The sequence below is a fragment of the Cardiocondyla obscurior genome, linkage group LG03 (genome assembly GCF_019399895.1).
Source record: "Cardiocondyla obscurior isolate alpha-2009 linkage group LG03, Cobs3.1, whole genome shotgun sequence".
Lineage (NCBI taxonomy): Eukaryota > Metazoa > Arthropoda > Insecta > Hymenoptera > Formicidae > Cardiocondyla > Cardiocondyla obscurior.
Window position 1 is genome coordinate 6,247,450 of NC_091866.1, and position 14,686 is coordinate 6,262,135.

The 14,686-nt window shown below is 35.3% G+C and overlaps 1 protein-coding gene and 1 pseudogene across 2 annotated transcripts in view; both read right to left on the bottom strand.

Annotated features, from left to right (window-relative positions):
- The window catches only part of LOC139113574 (cilia- and flagella-associated protein 58), a 164,909-nt gene that overhangs the window by 102,633 nt on the left and 47,590 nt on the right, over positions 1-14,686 (bottom strand). The gene's annotated exons all lie outside the window — the stretch shown is intronic.
- On the bottom strand, positions 1,606-9,695 carry LOC139113907 (uncharacterized; annotated as a pseudogene).

Genomic DNA, 14,686 nt, shown 5'->3' on the forward strand with positions numbered 1-14,686 from the left:
AAATGTGTGCTTAGAATACGGGCGACTTTAGCAGCGCGCCTTTAAAATTGTTCACACTTTTAGAGGCGCTTTTATAAAGGCGCCTCTAAAAGTGAGCTCAGAATGTAAGCCAATGTCGATTAATCCGAAAAACATTGTTCTTTTATTACAAAGAAATTTTAATTCTCCTAAATATGATGTGGATTCTGTTATTACAGACGAAGAAAAATATTTTGCAGCTAATTTGGAAAATTTAATTAAAGATGCTATAGATGCACAGATATATGTTGAAAGCATTGATACTTTGAGCTTTAATGAAGAAAGTGTATATCCTGAAGCAATTCCTTTAGAGGAGGTTTTTGAAAGTGATTTTGATGAATTAATAAAAGATTACAAGAAAATTATATTTGATATTGATATCGAGTATACAGGGTGATTCAGAACAAGTATATAGTCCCTGAAGGGACGTGTTCTTGAATCAAATCTGAAACGATTTTTTCTCTATGAAAATTTTATTTGAGGTCTAGTTTTCGAGTAAATTAATAAAATATTTAGCTACTTACCGGACGGATACAAGTGGTAGCCAGGGACGTACGTGACTTATCGTCAGAAAGCAAAGGGCCCCACGGTGACAAGCACTCGCGCATAACACTTTTAACATAAAATTGATAATAGATCTGACACTCGCGAATAAAATAATTGATACTATTAATTAATTACTACCGGTAATAATTATTTTTTTTATACATTAAATTTCTAAAAATTCAAAAAAATATGAAACTTTGTGTACATGTAGAGTAGTTCATCCGTGACACAAAACTATTTTTTGTTTGTGCTAAATTTCACTTTAAAGGGGTGAAACCACCCTTTACAAATAGAAGAGTTATTTGCTTTTTTCGATATAACTCAACAACTATTTAAAATATCAAAAAAAGGTTTATACAAAAGTTTTACAGTAAAAACAACTATATTTTACTGCAGTAACAGAATTAAATAAAAAAAATTTTTTAACAAAATTGTTTATAAAATTACAAAAAAATAATTTTTTTTTTAAATTTTATTATTGCAGTTAAACGGGGGTGTTTTTACCATAAAACTTTTGTATAAAACTTTTTTTGATATTTTCAATAGTTTCCGAGTTGTATGGAGGAAAGTGAAAAACCTCTACATATGAAAATACTTTATTTCCGTAAGAATTATTTTTGAGCCGCAGCTAAAAATTTTTAATTTATTTGTTACTCTATATGCGTAAAACTTCTCATTATAAGAACAATTTAATCAGGTCAATAAGCTCAATAATAATAATAAAATTTCCACCAAAAAAAGTTAGAGAATCTTTAAATATTCAACATTGTGAAACTTTGTGTGCAATAGTTTTTCTTTAATATAAAACTTTTTTGTTCCAGCTTCAATTCGAGTGACTGATTGTGAAATTGAAAGTAAATGTGAACTTTGCGCGATCTGTCAAATGACGAGAAATAACAATAAAAATGAAACGGAGTCAGGTTGTGTAGATAACCTTATCAAACTTTCCGATTAACTTGATGCGGATGTTTCTGATTTTTGACTACTTCAAACGTTTACATTCACTGTTTGTACATACGTTTCATAATTATACATTGTAAGAAATGTTCAAGTGTAAAACGGTAGATATGCTAAAAATTACAAATTATAATTAGTACAATAATGGTATTCTTCATAAAAATGTTTCAAACAGAAATATTCACCACACCATGCACAGCGTATAAAAACATCTATTCCACAAATTTTACATTTAATTATATGTTTTTCATTTTTAAAGTAACAGAAATCCACTAGATTTTGAAATTCTCTAGGATACGTTTCAACATATCCGCTTTTAAACCAAGCATATTAAAAAAATTTTTGAACCTAGGTGAAGAAAGCTGATGTATTGGTGATTGCAATTATATTATTTTGTTACGGGAATGCAAATTGACATCTCTCTCTTAGAAAATTACATTATCTGAAAATGTGCGTATAAAATTTTTCCAAATCCGGAATCCAAACACATCTAAATGTTGAATCATACCCGTCGTCAATTTTTAGAATGATTGCAAATTGTACTTCTTTTTCTTTTGGAATCAATTGCTGTAACTGGCTTGGACAGTGTCCCGTCCACGAGTCAAGTAGTAGCATGCTTTTACGACTAGTATTCGGTAGGTACACTTCGCTAAACCAAGTTTTAAAATGTTCAGATGTAAGTTTCCCTGATTTCGATGCTTGAATATAGATGTTAACTGGACGGAAAAGAGATTCTTCCACTCTTGGACCAAATGTTCCAGTAGATTCCTTTAAAACCAAGTATAATGGTGAAAGAAGACTTCCATTTGCTGAAATAATCGGCATTATAGTGTAACTGTGTTGTAGCGTAGCTTAATAGTACATAGTAGAGAATAAAGAAAATTCAAAGGGTAATAAATCGCGGGGAACAAAAGATCGCTCGAGCTCTTTGTGGCGTCTACGTAAACAGACTGAAAGACTGTCGCCATGATGACGGCATGCGATAATTGGGTAACAATAGCGCGGTAGGCGATAGCCGCACGACGAATTTGGCGCTGGCCACTATTGGTTTTTGGCATTTATTTGAAGATCAATCACGCGATTTTGACCGCCCACCAAGAACCCTGCGACGAAGTCTCAAGGAAGGGAACTTCACTTGCTCACTAAGAGTCGATCAAAGAAGACGTACTGTATTCTCAATAAAGAGTTAACGAAATCATAACGTGCTGTTAAACTTTTACGTTATTTCCACAAAACATTTTGGTGCCTCCTGTGAGGTCTAATTGACGACCTCACTATAAATTTCGATCGAGTCAGTGAATAATTGAGAAAGCAACCAATAAAACCGGCAAATTGGTCGGTGAATAAGTCGACGGACAATCTCCGAGAAGCTACAGACTAGCGAAAAAAGATTAGCGGCCTACAGAGATCCACGGTCATCGTCCTGGTAGGCAGAATATTCATCAGACTGGTTAAAAGACAGACGGGAAGTTCCGAGCACAATCGTCGAGACAATTTTGACACGGATCCGGACAAAGGCGAGACAAGGACCACGAGAAGGAAGTCAGCGGAATAAACACAATTCACCACCCAGACAATCATCAACGCAGATCAAAAATTTAAATTTATAAGCGGCGATTTATAAAACAAGTAAGAGCGTATCGTTCATTCATTAGTTGTTGCTTTTAAACACATCATGGCGGATCGGATTAAAATTCTTATACAAAAACGCACAGCATTAAAGACACAAATTACGACTATAACAAATTTAGTTGAAAAGAGTAAATTAGACCATACTAATTTAAAATTGCGTTTAACTCGCCTCACTGAATTGTATCACGCGTTTGAAGAACACCATAATGAATTAATGCTATTAGATTTGAATGATGAACATCAAACGGAATTCACAAATTTGCAAGAAAGATATTATGACATTGCTACCAAAATACATAATATGCTATCTCTCGCGAGTACATCAAGTATAAGTAGCATTAATAATGATAGTCGATCGATAGAATCACCAATATTAAGATCTAATAAGGAACGTCGTGTAAAACTTCCCGAGACACCGTTACCGATCTTCCACGGAAAATATGAAGAATGGTTAACATTTAAGAATAAATTTCGCGATTTAATTGACTCTCAATCAGATTTATCAGAATTAAGCAAATTAAATTATTTGAAAGCTTCATTAAAAGGTGAAGCGGCAAACAAAGTAAACATTTTTACGATTGACGGAACCAATTATTCCAAGGCATGGGAAATTTTAGAACGTGCGTACGGTGACAAACGCATCTTAGTTTCGCGACATTTATCTTTGCTAAGAAACATGCCTAACGTGGATAAAGAAAATTCGAGCAATCTATCAAAACTCGCAGATGAAACCCAGCAACACATTGCATCATTAAATGCATTAGGCGTATCTGTCGGTTCGGAGATGGTGGTCAATATTCTCGAATCTAAATTGCCAAGAACAATTCTTGACAAATGAGAAACGTCTCTTGAACGAGATCAATTTCCTTCACTCGACGAATTTTATGAATTTTTATATAAAACAGCAGTGTGTGTATCAAAGCGCGAAAGAAATCAATTGACAGACTTAGAACGGAATAAGGGAGAACCCGTGACAAAAAGAAGACGAATAAACAACTCTCATAACGCTTTCACAATAAATTCGTCGCGTAATTGTATTGCTTGCAAGAATAAAACACATCCCTTATATGTATGTGATAAATTCCAAGCATTATCAGTACCCAAACGCATTGAATTAGTAAAACGGGCTAAGGTTTGTTTTAATTGTTTTCGATCGCATTTAGGATTGCCATGTAAATCTGGTAATTGTACGGTTTGTCACAAAAAACATAACACGCTTTTACACTTAAACCACTCGCTTGCGATAGAAAATTCCGAAAAATCCGAACCTAAAACTTCTCAAACAATCAAATCAGCATGACTCGCGTCCAAGGCGGTAAAAACAATGAATCTCGCAACATCATCTATTAATTTTACACCACAATTGATTACTAGCGCATTAGTATACGTACTTGATAAAAAACGCAAATTTATAAAATGTCGTGCATTGATGGATACATGCTCTACTACTAATTTTATATCGCAATCTTTAGTAAAAAAATTAGATTCACATATTAATGCACAATCAATTCCAGTCACCATGATCAATAACACAAGTTCAGTATCCGAAGGTGTTGCACAAATTACTATACGCTCGATACATAACAATTTTCATAAAACATTAACTTGTCTTACTATCCCGACAATTACAGAAGCCATTCCATCAGATGTTTTTCCGCGAGATTCAATTACAATACCGCCAAATATTAAACTCGCCGATCCAGAATTCCATCTACCACGGTCGGTAGATTTATTAATTGGTTCGAGCGCGACTTTATCGATGTTATCTGTTGGACAGATTGATTTATCTAATGAAAATCACGATTTGTATCTCCAAAAGACTAGATTAGGATGGATCGTAGCCGGTAGTACAGAACCACGATCACCAAAGATGGCAGCGTTATGCCATTTAAGTACATTAGAATCACAATTAATGAAATTTTGGAATATTGAGGAAGTTTCGTCTCAATTACTAAAGTCAACAGAAGAAATAAAGTGCGAGAACCATTTTGTTGAAAATACCATTCGCGAAGATAGCGGTCGTTATACGGTCCGTCTTCCATTCCGCGCTCAGAATATTTCAATAGGCGATTCACGAACTGGTGCTATGAGACGTTTTTTAAATTTAGAACGTAAATTAGATCGAGATCCGGTATTAAAACAAGAATACACGCAAATTATCGAAGAATATAAGACCTTAAATCATGCGTCAGAAATTACCACAACTAACGACGACGGTTTTTATTTACCACATCACGCAGTGATTAAAGAAGGTAGTCATACTACTAAAATAAGAGTTGTCTTTGATGCATCCGCGAAATCGATTACAGGCATATCGTTAAATGATGTCCTTATGGTAGGCCCCACCATACAAGAAAAACTATTCATACATCTATTACGCTTTCGAACATACAATTACGTCATCACCGCCGACATAGAAAAAATGTATAGGCAAATATGGGTACACAAAGATGATCGCAAATATCAAAAAATTCTATGGCGCGAAAACGGAATAATAAAAACTTTGCAATTAAATACTCTTACATTTGGAATTTCTTCTTCTCCTTTTCTTGCTATTCGCACGGTACAAAAATTAGCAGAAGATGAAGCACACAATTACCCTCGAGCCGCGAACGCGTTAAAAAATCATTTATACGTGGATGATTTGCTTACCGGTGCGAATTCTATAACTGAAATTCGGAATATTAGAGACGAAATAATAACGTTATTAGATCAAGGAGGATTTAACATTCGACAATGGGCATCAAACGATAAGCGAGTAATCGATGATTTACCTGATAATGCTATACATGCCAATTTTACGATAACAAACGATAAATCATTAAAAACTCTGGGCGTTACATGGAATGCTCATAAAGACGAGATTTGTTACGTCGCACAGACAATTGACGATACTAATTAGTTTACGAAGAGAAATATATTATCTCAAATTGCAAGGATTTATGATCCATTGGGATTGATGGGTCCCGTGGTCCTGTATGCCAAATGTATAATGCAAGACATTTGGAAATGTAGGACACACTGGGATGAATCAGTACCACAAGCAATTTACACGAAATGGTTCAAATTTAGTAATCAGTTAAAAAATTTAAACGCAGTGTCATTTGATCGTAAATTATGGTTAAATAAATCTCGCGATATCCAAGTACATGGATTCTGCGATGCTAGCAATGCAGGATATGGCGCCTGTATTTATATACGATCTTTAGATACACATAATCTGATTGAGAGTAATTTAGTATGTGCTAAATCGCGGGTAGCCCCACTAAAGCCTATTACAATTCCGCGACTCGAACTGTGCGGAGCATTGTTGTTAGCAAAATTATATCATGAAATAAAGGATGCATTGGGCGTAACACCAAATCGTATAATTTTTTGGTGTGACTCAACTATTGTGTTACATTGGTTGAAAACATCTCCTCATGCGCTAAAGGTCTATGTCGCAAATAGAGTCGCGGAATTACAAGATCTTACAAATGCTATTGAATGGCGACACGTAAAAACCGAGGAAAATCCGGCGGACGCGGTGTCTAGGGGACAATTACCGTACACTTTCTTACAAAATAAATTATGGCGAACGGGACCATCATGGTTAAAGAAAGGCGAACAGTATTGGCCACACGAAAATCCAAGTATTCTTGAAATACCAGAATTAAAAGGAAACAGTTGTTTTTTGATAACATCTGTTGATATTAGTATGTTTGAAAAATATTCATCACATTCCAAATTGTGCAGAATTATGGCTTATTGCCTCCGATGGCGAAAGGGTAATAATTATACGGGTCAATTAACTATAGAGGAGATAAAAAGGGCAGAAATTCAAATAATCAAGGCCATTCAAACAAATAAATTTCCGAATGAATTAAAGGAATTAAAAAATAACCAGACAATAAAATCAAATAGAATTATTAATTTAAGTCCGTTCTTAGATCAAGATGGTTTAATCCGAGTTGGAGGAAGGCTTCCTTCATCAAATCTAAATTTTCAACAAAAATATCCAATTCTATTACCGAGTAAAAATCATCATACCGACCAAATTATTCGCGAAATACATGAAACCCGTTACCATACGGGCATACAAACAACTTTATATCATTTGAGACAGAAATTTTGGGTATTAGACGGTCGAAATCAGGTCCGTAAAATAATACGTTCATGCACGCGTTGTTTCCGTTTTGATGCCGCGACAATGAAATATAAAATGGGCAATCTTCCTCCAGCTCGTATAAAAGAAGCAATACCGTTTGAAAATACAGGCGTCGATTTTTGCGGTCCCTTTTTCATAAAAGAAAAGAAATTTCGTAACCGCAATAAAATAAAGGCATATGTATGTATATTCATTTGTATGGTTATAAAGGCAGTACATTTAGAAGTAGTAAGTGATCTTTCGACCGACAGTTTTCTCGCTGCTCTTAGGCGATTCGTAGCACGACGCGGAATTCCGAAACATATATATTCCGACAATGGAACTAATTTTGTAGGAGCTAACAATGAGTTAAGAGAAATCTATACGTTGCTTAATTCCGACAAACACAAGAATCTTGTTAACAATTATGCTAACAAGCATCATATAACATGGCATTTTATACCACCAATTGCGCCTCATTTCGGTGGACTTTGGGAGTCCACCGTAAAACAATTCAAACACTATTTCAAACGCGTTGTAGGTAATTGTTTACTTACATTTGAAGAATTAAGCACGTTTAGTACAGAAATAGAAGGAATTCTAAATTCACGCCCTATAACTACATTATCATCTGATCCGAACGATACGCTCGCTATAACTCCAGCACATTATTTAATCGGTAAACCATTAACAACTTTACCTGAAGAAAATTTACAATCTATTCCATCTAATCGATTATCAATTTGGCAACACATTTCCAAAATCCGACAGGATTTTTGGACACGGTGGCATTTAGAGTACCTAAATGAACTACAACATCGTGCTAAATGGAAAATTAACGATCAAGAGCCGAAAATTGGAATGATCGTCCTTATTAAAAACAAGAATACACCTTGTATGCAATGGTCACTAGGCAAAATTATTAAATTGTATACTGGAGAAGACAACATTACCAGGACAGTTGACGTCAAAACATCTACTGGTATTGTAAAACGAATAACTCGGTGTTTATGTCCTTTACCTATCTGGGAGTAAACCACGTAAGTAAAGGACAACAATCGAATTGCGTTAATTGTTAAGCTAAACTTGCTATGTGTTAATATTCTATATTTAAAATAAGTTTGTTGTATCTTTCACATGTACAATAATAGACATAAGTTACTCTATAACCGTTTATCTGTTGATCGTTGCTCTCTCAACGGGGGGAGTATGTAGCGTAGCTTAATAGTACATAGTAGAGAATAAAGAAAATTCAAAGGGTAATAAATCGCGGGGAACAAAAGATCGCTCGAGCTCTTTGTGGCGTCTATGTAAACAGACTGAAAGACTGTCGCCATGATGACGGCATGCGATAATTGGGTAACAATAGCGCGGTAGGCGATAGCCGCACGACGAATTTGGCGCTGGCCACTATTGGTTTTTGGTATTTATTTGAAGACCAATCACGCGATTTTGACCGCCCACCAAGAACCCTGCGACGAAGTCTCAAGGAAGGGAACTTCACTTGCTCACTAAGAGTCGATCAAAGAAGACGTACTGTATTCTCAATAAAGAGTTAACGAAATCATAACGTGCTGTTAAACCTTTACGTTATTTCCACAAAACATGTGTGTCGTAGCAGATACCGATTGAACCGTTGCTTCAACTGTTTTCATTTCTATTTTCGCTAATGTTCGCCCAGAATGTATTTCAAGGTTGAAGCCACTCTCATCTGCATTATAAATTTCTTCAACTCCAATAACTGGAATGCTAGATTTTACGTTTGAAATAAACGATTCTGCAATATCTCGTAGATTTTCTATACTTTCAAGCGTAACTCGCATTCTGAATGTTGTTATCTTACGGGAAACAATTCTATGTACATTCTTAAATTTCCAAATCCACCATTTACTTGTCTTAAATTCAGGTAAATCCACTTGATCCTTTGCTTTCAAGGCCCATAATCTTAAATTCATATCATGTATAATAGTTTTTCTATCACAAGCTTCTTCAAACTTTTGCAGTACATATTCCGTTATAAATGCAAATTTGTATGCATTTGTTCCACCATTTTCTATACTCATTTCCCATCTATGTAGCTGTTGTAACGATTTAACTTTGCGAAAACGGTTTTATACACTACTTAAAGTTCAACGTGTCTTTTTTCCGCTTTTTCAAAATTCAATAGCTTGTCTTTTGTAATGAAAACCGATCGTTTTACCTTTATCATCAATAATGCATTCTTCAGATTTAAATGTGTCTTCTTCTCTTTCTGCTGGTGTAATATACTCTACAACTTGTACATCGTACGGTTCTGATGGATCAGCGAAATCAAGCATGTAATTTCAAATGGAGTTAATGGTGTTTGTGTGATACTTGCAATTTGAAATGTCGTTGCTAACATATTAATTACGTTTGCAATTATGAATGATGTCATATTAAAGAAAATTCTATCCAGAAAAGATCACAAATTTTTCAATATAATAATGACAGATAGCTGTCTTAAGTGAAACTGGGAATAATATTTCCGACATATTTATACATATCAAGAGACGCAATAAAACTCATTTTTATTAAATAACTTGATATCATTTTTGTTTGCAATAATGTAATATTGTGTTATTCATGTGATAAATAAGGGAGTGAAAACATCCGCATCAAGTTATTCGGAAAGTTTGACAAGGTTATCGACATAACCAGACTCCGTTTCATTTTTATTGTTATTTCTCGTCATTCGACAGATCACGCAAATTTCACATTTACTTTCAACTTCATAATCAGTCACTCGAATTGAAGCACGAACAAAAAAGTTTTACATTAAAGATGAATTATTGCACACAAAGTTTCACCATGTTGAATATTTAAAGTTTCTCTAACTTTTTTTGATGGAAATTTTATTATTATTATTGAGCATATTACCCTGATTAAATTTTTGTTTTTATAATGAAAAGCTTTACGCATATAGAGTAACAAATAAATTAAAAAATTTTTATTTGCGGCTTAAAAATAATTTTTACGGAAATAAAGTACATATTTTTGTTACGTCTCCGACTCCGCGTCTCTTTTTTTCGACATATATTAGAATTTTAGTTAAGGGGAAGGTAGACCGTAGTCCATTGTAACACAAAAAAAAGGGAACTTTAGAGCCTTTCAGAAGATAATTCATAAGACATCAACATATTCCGGGACAATTTGTTGCGTAAAAGCATAAAAAACATGCAACAAATTATAAACGGGCGCCAACGAAAGTCAGACAAAGAATTTGTCTAGACATAATACAAAAAATCAAAACCTAAGAAGCTTATAAATATTTCAACTTTGATAACTTGTCCGTCACAGGAAAAGAAAAAAATACTTTTTCCTAAAATTGTAATTGCGTATAGATCCTGAGCTTTAGAAAAACCAAGGGCGCGAGAGGCCCGTAATTACCGGAGTATGTGGTGCAGACAAAGGCAATAAAGTCAGGTAACCATATGTCATATGGAAGGTAAAAGTTTCCCCACCATCTCTCGATGAAAATGATAGTAAAATTCTGGAAGGCTCGGAAGAGGTAACTCGTTGAAGCGGGGGTGCTTCGTATGCATATTATTTTCTTAAAACCAATGGATTTCGGGAACTCCTCAACAAAATTTAGAAACTAAGGGCGAAAACTTAGAAGTTTAAGAAATAGAAAAGGGATGAGGTGCGAATGCCCAATAATTTTAAGATAGGAAAAGTGGAGGAACAAGCTCTGCAAATGAAAGATTAGAATTTCGGAAAAGTGAAAATTCGGGAAAAGTCCTCCCCTTTTCCGAGCTTATAAAATCTTGTGCTTTGGCGGAGCTCTCTTGCATCTCAGCTACAACCGACTCAGTTTACTTGAAATTAACGTGAGTGTTAGAGTGTGCAAGACGAACCACCAGGTATCGAAGAAGCCGTTAGAAGATCTCTTACAAAGTAAGTTTCAACGTTTCAATATGTATCCCCGCGAAATACGATTCCACTAAATGTATTTTTCAAACGAATTGTTTTCTAAGTGTTATCAAAGAGAGAAAGAAATGTCCGAGTCGAGGTTCCGCGGTTTTGATTCTGTTCGGATTGTTCTTATAATCTGTTAAATGTGTGAGAATGCCTGTTACCAAATATCGACCAGGATACGCTGTCGAAATACCAGCAATTTTCTGTGGTTTTCGCCGCGAAATACTGTTGGAAGTTTGGCGACTGTCCACGGCTAAAGAATCGGCAAGCGATTCTCGCCAAAGATAGATTACGTGGATTCACTCATGGACGGGTCGAGGCCTTTGGAAATCGTCGGTGACGAATCTTCTTCACTCTATTTTTGTTAAACCTTCCAAAATTCTGTTCAATCAAATTAAAATAAATTATAAATTTTAGTGGAATCTCTAAATAAGAAAACTCTCAAGAAAAGCCGGGCGCGACGGAATAAGCAGATTAAAAATCTGAGGGAGCTGGTCCGCCGCTTCTTCATCCAGTACTTGCTCGCGGCGGCGCCAAGCGAAGAGGTGTTCGTCTCTCCCGCGCGCAACGAAGAGAGACCGTGGTCTCCTCGTCCGGGCCCTCCGCCACCGTCACCTATCCACGGCGATCCGGAACCGTTACACGGATATATCCCGGAAGAAGTGACCCTAAACGTCCCGACCGAAAATTCAACTTGCAAAATCAACTTTTCAAATCAGTCTACGGAGCCGGGATCGGAACAATTCCGCCCCACGACTCCTTCGTATACCCCGAATTCTTCCCTCATCTCCGAACCACGGTTTCCCGGAGGTGAGCCAAGAGCCTGCCCCTCTCCTCTCTCACCACCTCCTTTTCCATTCGAACCTGAGGAAGCCGACTCTCTGGGCGAAGATGAATCCATCTCTCTCCCAGGAGTAGACTTCCCCGATCAACCTCCATCTCCCGTCCCGAGTATTGAGATCCTCGAGGAGCATCCAGAACCGAGAGAGGTTATAGATCCTCTCCTGGAGCTCCTCCGCAGGGCCTGTACTCCGTGGACAGATCCTGTCCCGGAAAGGGCCTTCTCCATCGGCTCTGACCACTTTGAGCCGGAAGAGATCAGGAGTCAGGCAGTTCGGTCTGCTCCTGATTCTCATTTCTTCATATATTATCCCGGGGTGGAATTTCCTTTCCTGGCCCCGATGCGACTTATAGATCTTGTTTTTCCGAGATCCACAGCAAGGGTGGTGGAGATTGAGGAAGTAACATTAGACTGAATCATTATAACAAACACACACATACACACTCATGTACATATTGTAAATACTCACTCGACCTCCGTTATGTTAAATTTATACTTGTTCATCCGGCTTCAACCTTTTTCATACTACTTAATTTTTACTGTAAGAACTTTGACATTATTTTTATATCTAAAACGAGCTGACTAAAATTTTCTAAATTGTTTTACTGTCATTTTATGGATCAATTTTTTTTATTTGTAATTAGAGTCATTATATTTAGAATTAAATTATTAATTTTGCGTTACTTAAATCATGATTTAATTATTTCATTATTACCCTGAATTATCCTACTTAAGCGAACAATCACGCCTGGTTCTATCCCAGAGAATAAGGATTCATTTCCTTTCTCTAAAAAGAACCACTTACGCGCTCAATTGAAATCCGAGATATTAAAATAAATAATCTCCGCGTAAAATTGTGAAGATTCGAATCTCGAATCTCACGTAAATTCGGTGGTACGTCACTTTTCTACCTTACCGTCAAAGTCCATTCCCGAGGATTCCTTCCAATTAATTAATTAAACTAAATTAACCTTCTTGACGTAACATTTTCATATGTAGAGGTTTTTCACTTTTTTCTATACAACTCGGAAACTATTAAAGATATCAAAAAAAGTTTTATACAAAAGTTTTATGGTAGAAACACCTCCGTTTAACTGCAATAATAAAATTAAAAAAAAAATTTTTTTTTGTAATTTTATAAACAATTTTGTTAAAAATTTTTTTTTATTTAATTTTGTTACTGCAGTAAAATATAGTTGTTTTTACTGTAAAACTTTTGTATAAAACTTTTTTTGATATTTTAAATAGTTTTCGAGTTATATCAAAAAAAGCAAATAATCCTTCTATTTGTAAGGGGTGGTTTCACCCCATCAAAGTGAAATTTAGCACCAACAAAAAATAGTTTTGTGTTACGGCTGAACTACTCTACATGCACACAAAGTTTCATATTTTTTTGAATTTTCGGGTTGCCTAACCTTCCTTGTAAGAAACAATTGTCAAAGAAAAAATCATTACAAGCATTAAGCGAATTTATTTCTAAAGTAAAATTAAAGATTATGTTGGTAAGAGAAAACAATGTTTATAATTTCGATCAATCGAGGTTCAATTTAGAAACGCATACAGGTCGCACGCTTGCTTTAAAAAGGTCATTGAAAATCGAGTCTTTAGCGCAATGTTTGAATTCTTTAACGCACAGCTACGCTTTTCAACCAATCATTTCTGCCAACGAAGATTTAAAGTCTTCTTTATTTATAGTCCTATAAGAGACTAGTGGTAAATTTGGACCAATCATTGAAAAAACTTTGTACAAAGCAGACAATATTATCGTATTTGCATCAAAATCAGACAAGCTAACATCCCACCTTGCCATTAATTGGTTTACAAACGTTTTTTTACTAAACACTGGAGAAAATTCTGTCTTTTTGTTAGATTTCTGAACTGGCCGAATTGATCAAATTAATAAAACGTCCAAATTTTTACAATTCTTGCTGGAACTACTGGTTTAATTCAACCGCTGAATGTTTACTTTTTTAAACCTTGGAAGAATTTTTTAAAACAATTTTCGGATATTGTTATGCAGTATAACTATGATTTAAATTTACGTTTAAGAAATAACATTCTCAAAATACAGTTTTTAATTCATAACCAGTTTTCCTCCCACAGATTTAAGAATATTTTTCGATACGCTTGGTGAAAGTGTGGGTACATTGCAGAAAAACCCGACAAATACAAAGCTTCTACAGATTTCTGTTTAAAAAATTGCATTAGCACATGTGCAATAATATTGCAATAATTAAATGTGGTTGGTGTATGATATCAATGTGCATGCAGCACTTTTTGCTATAACAAACGTTAACTTTGCACATTATTGCACTAAATTTAAAGTGTAAGTCGAAACGTATCCCAACTTGTGAGAGGCAAGGGGACTGACGTTTAAAAAGCACCCCAATTTGTGAGAGGCAAAGGAAATCACGTTCAAAAAACACCTCAATTTGTTATATCTGCACGGACTTCTCGCTATATTATATCCGCTATTTTAAATTTATAAAAACGGGCTTCAAATTCGTTATCAGCGACCGCAAAAACCTTTAGAGTGCTTTCCGAAATGCGCATAGAGCACGTAGACTGCATGGAAAATCGTTCCGATTTGGTCAATGCGCGCATTGGTAGCGCTTTGGTAGCGCACAGAA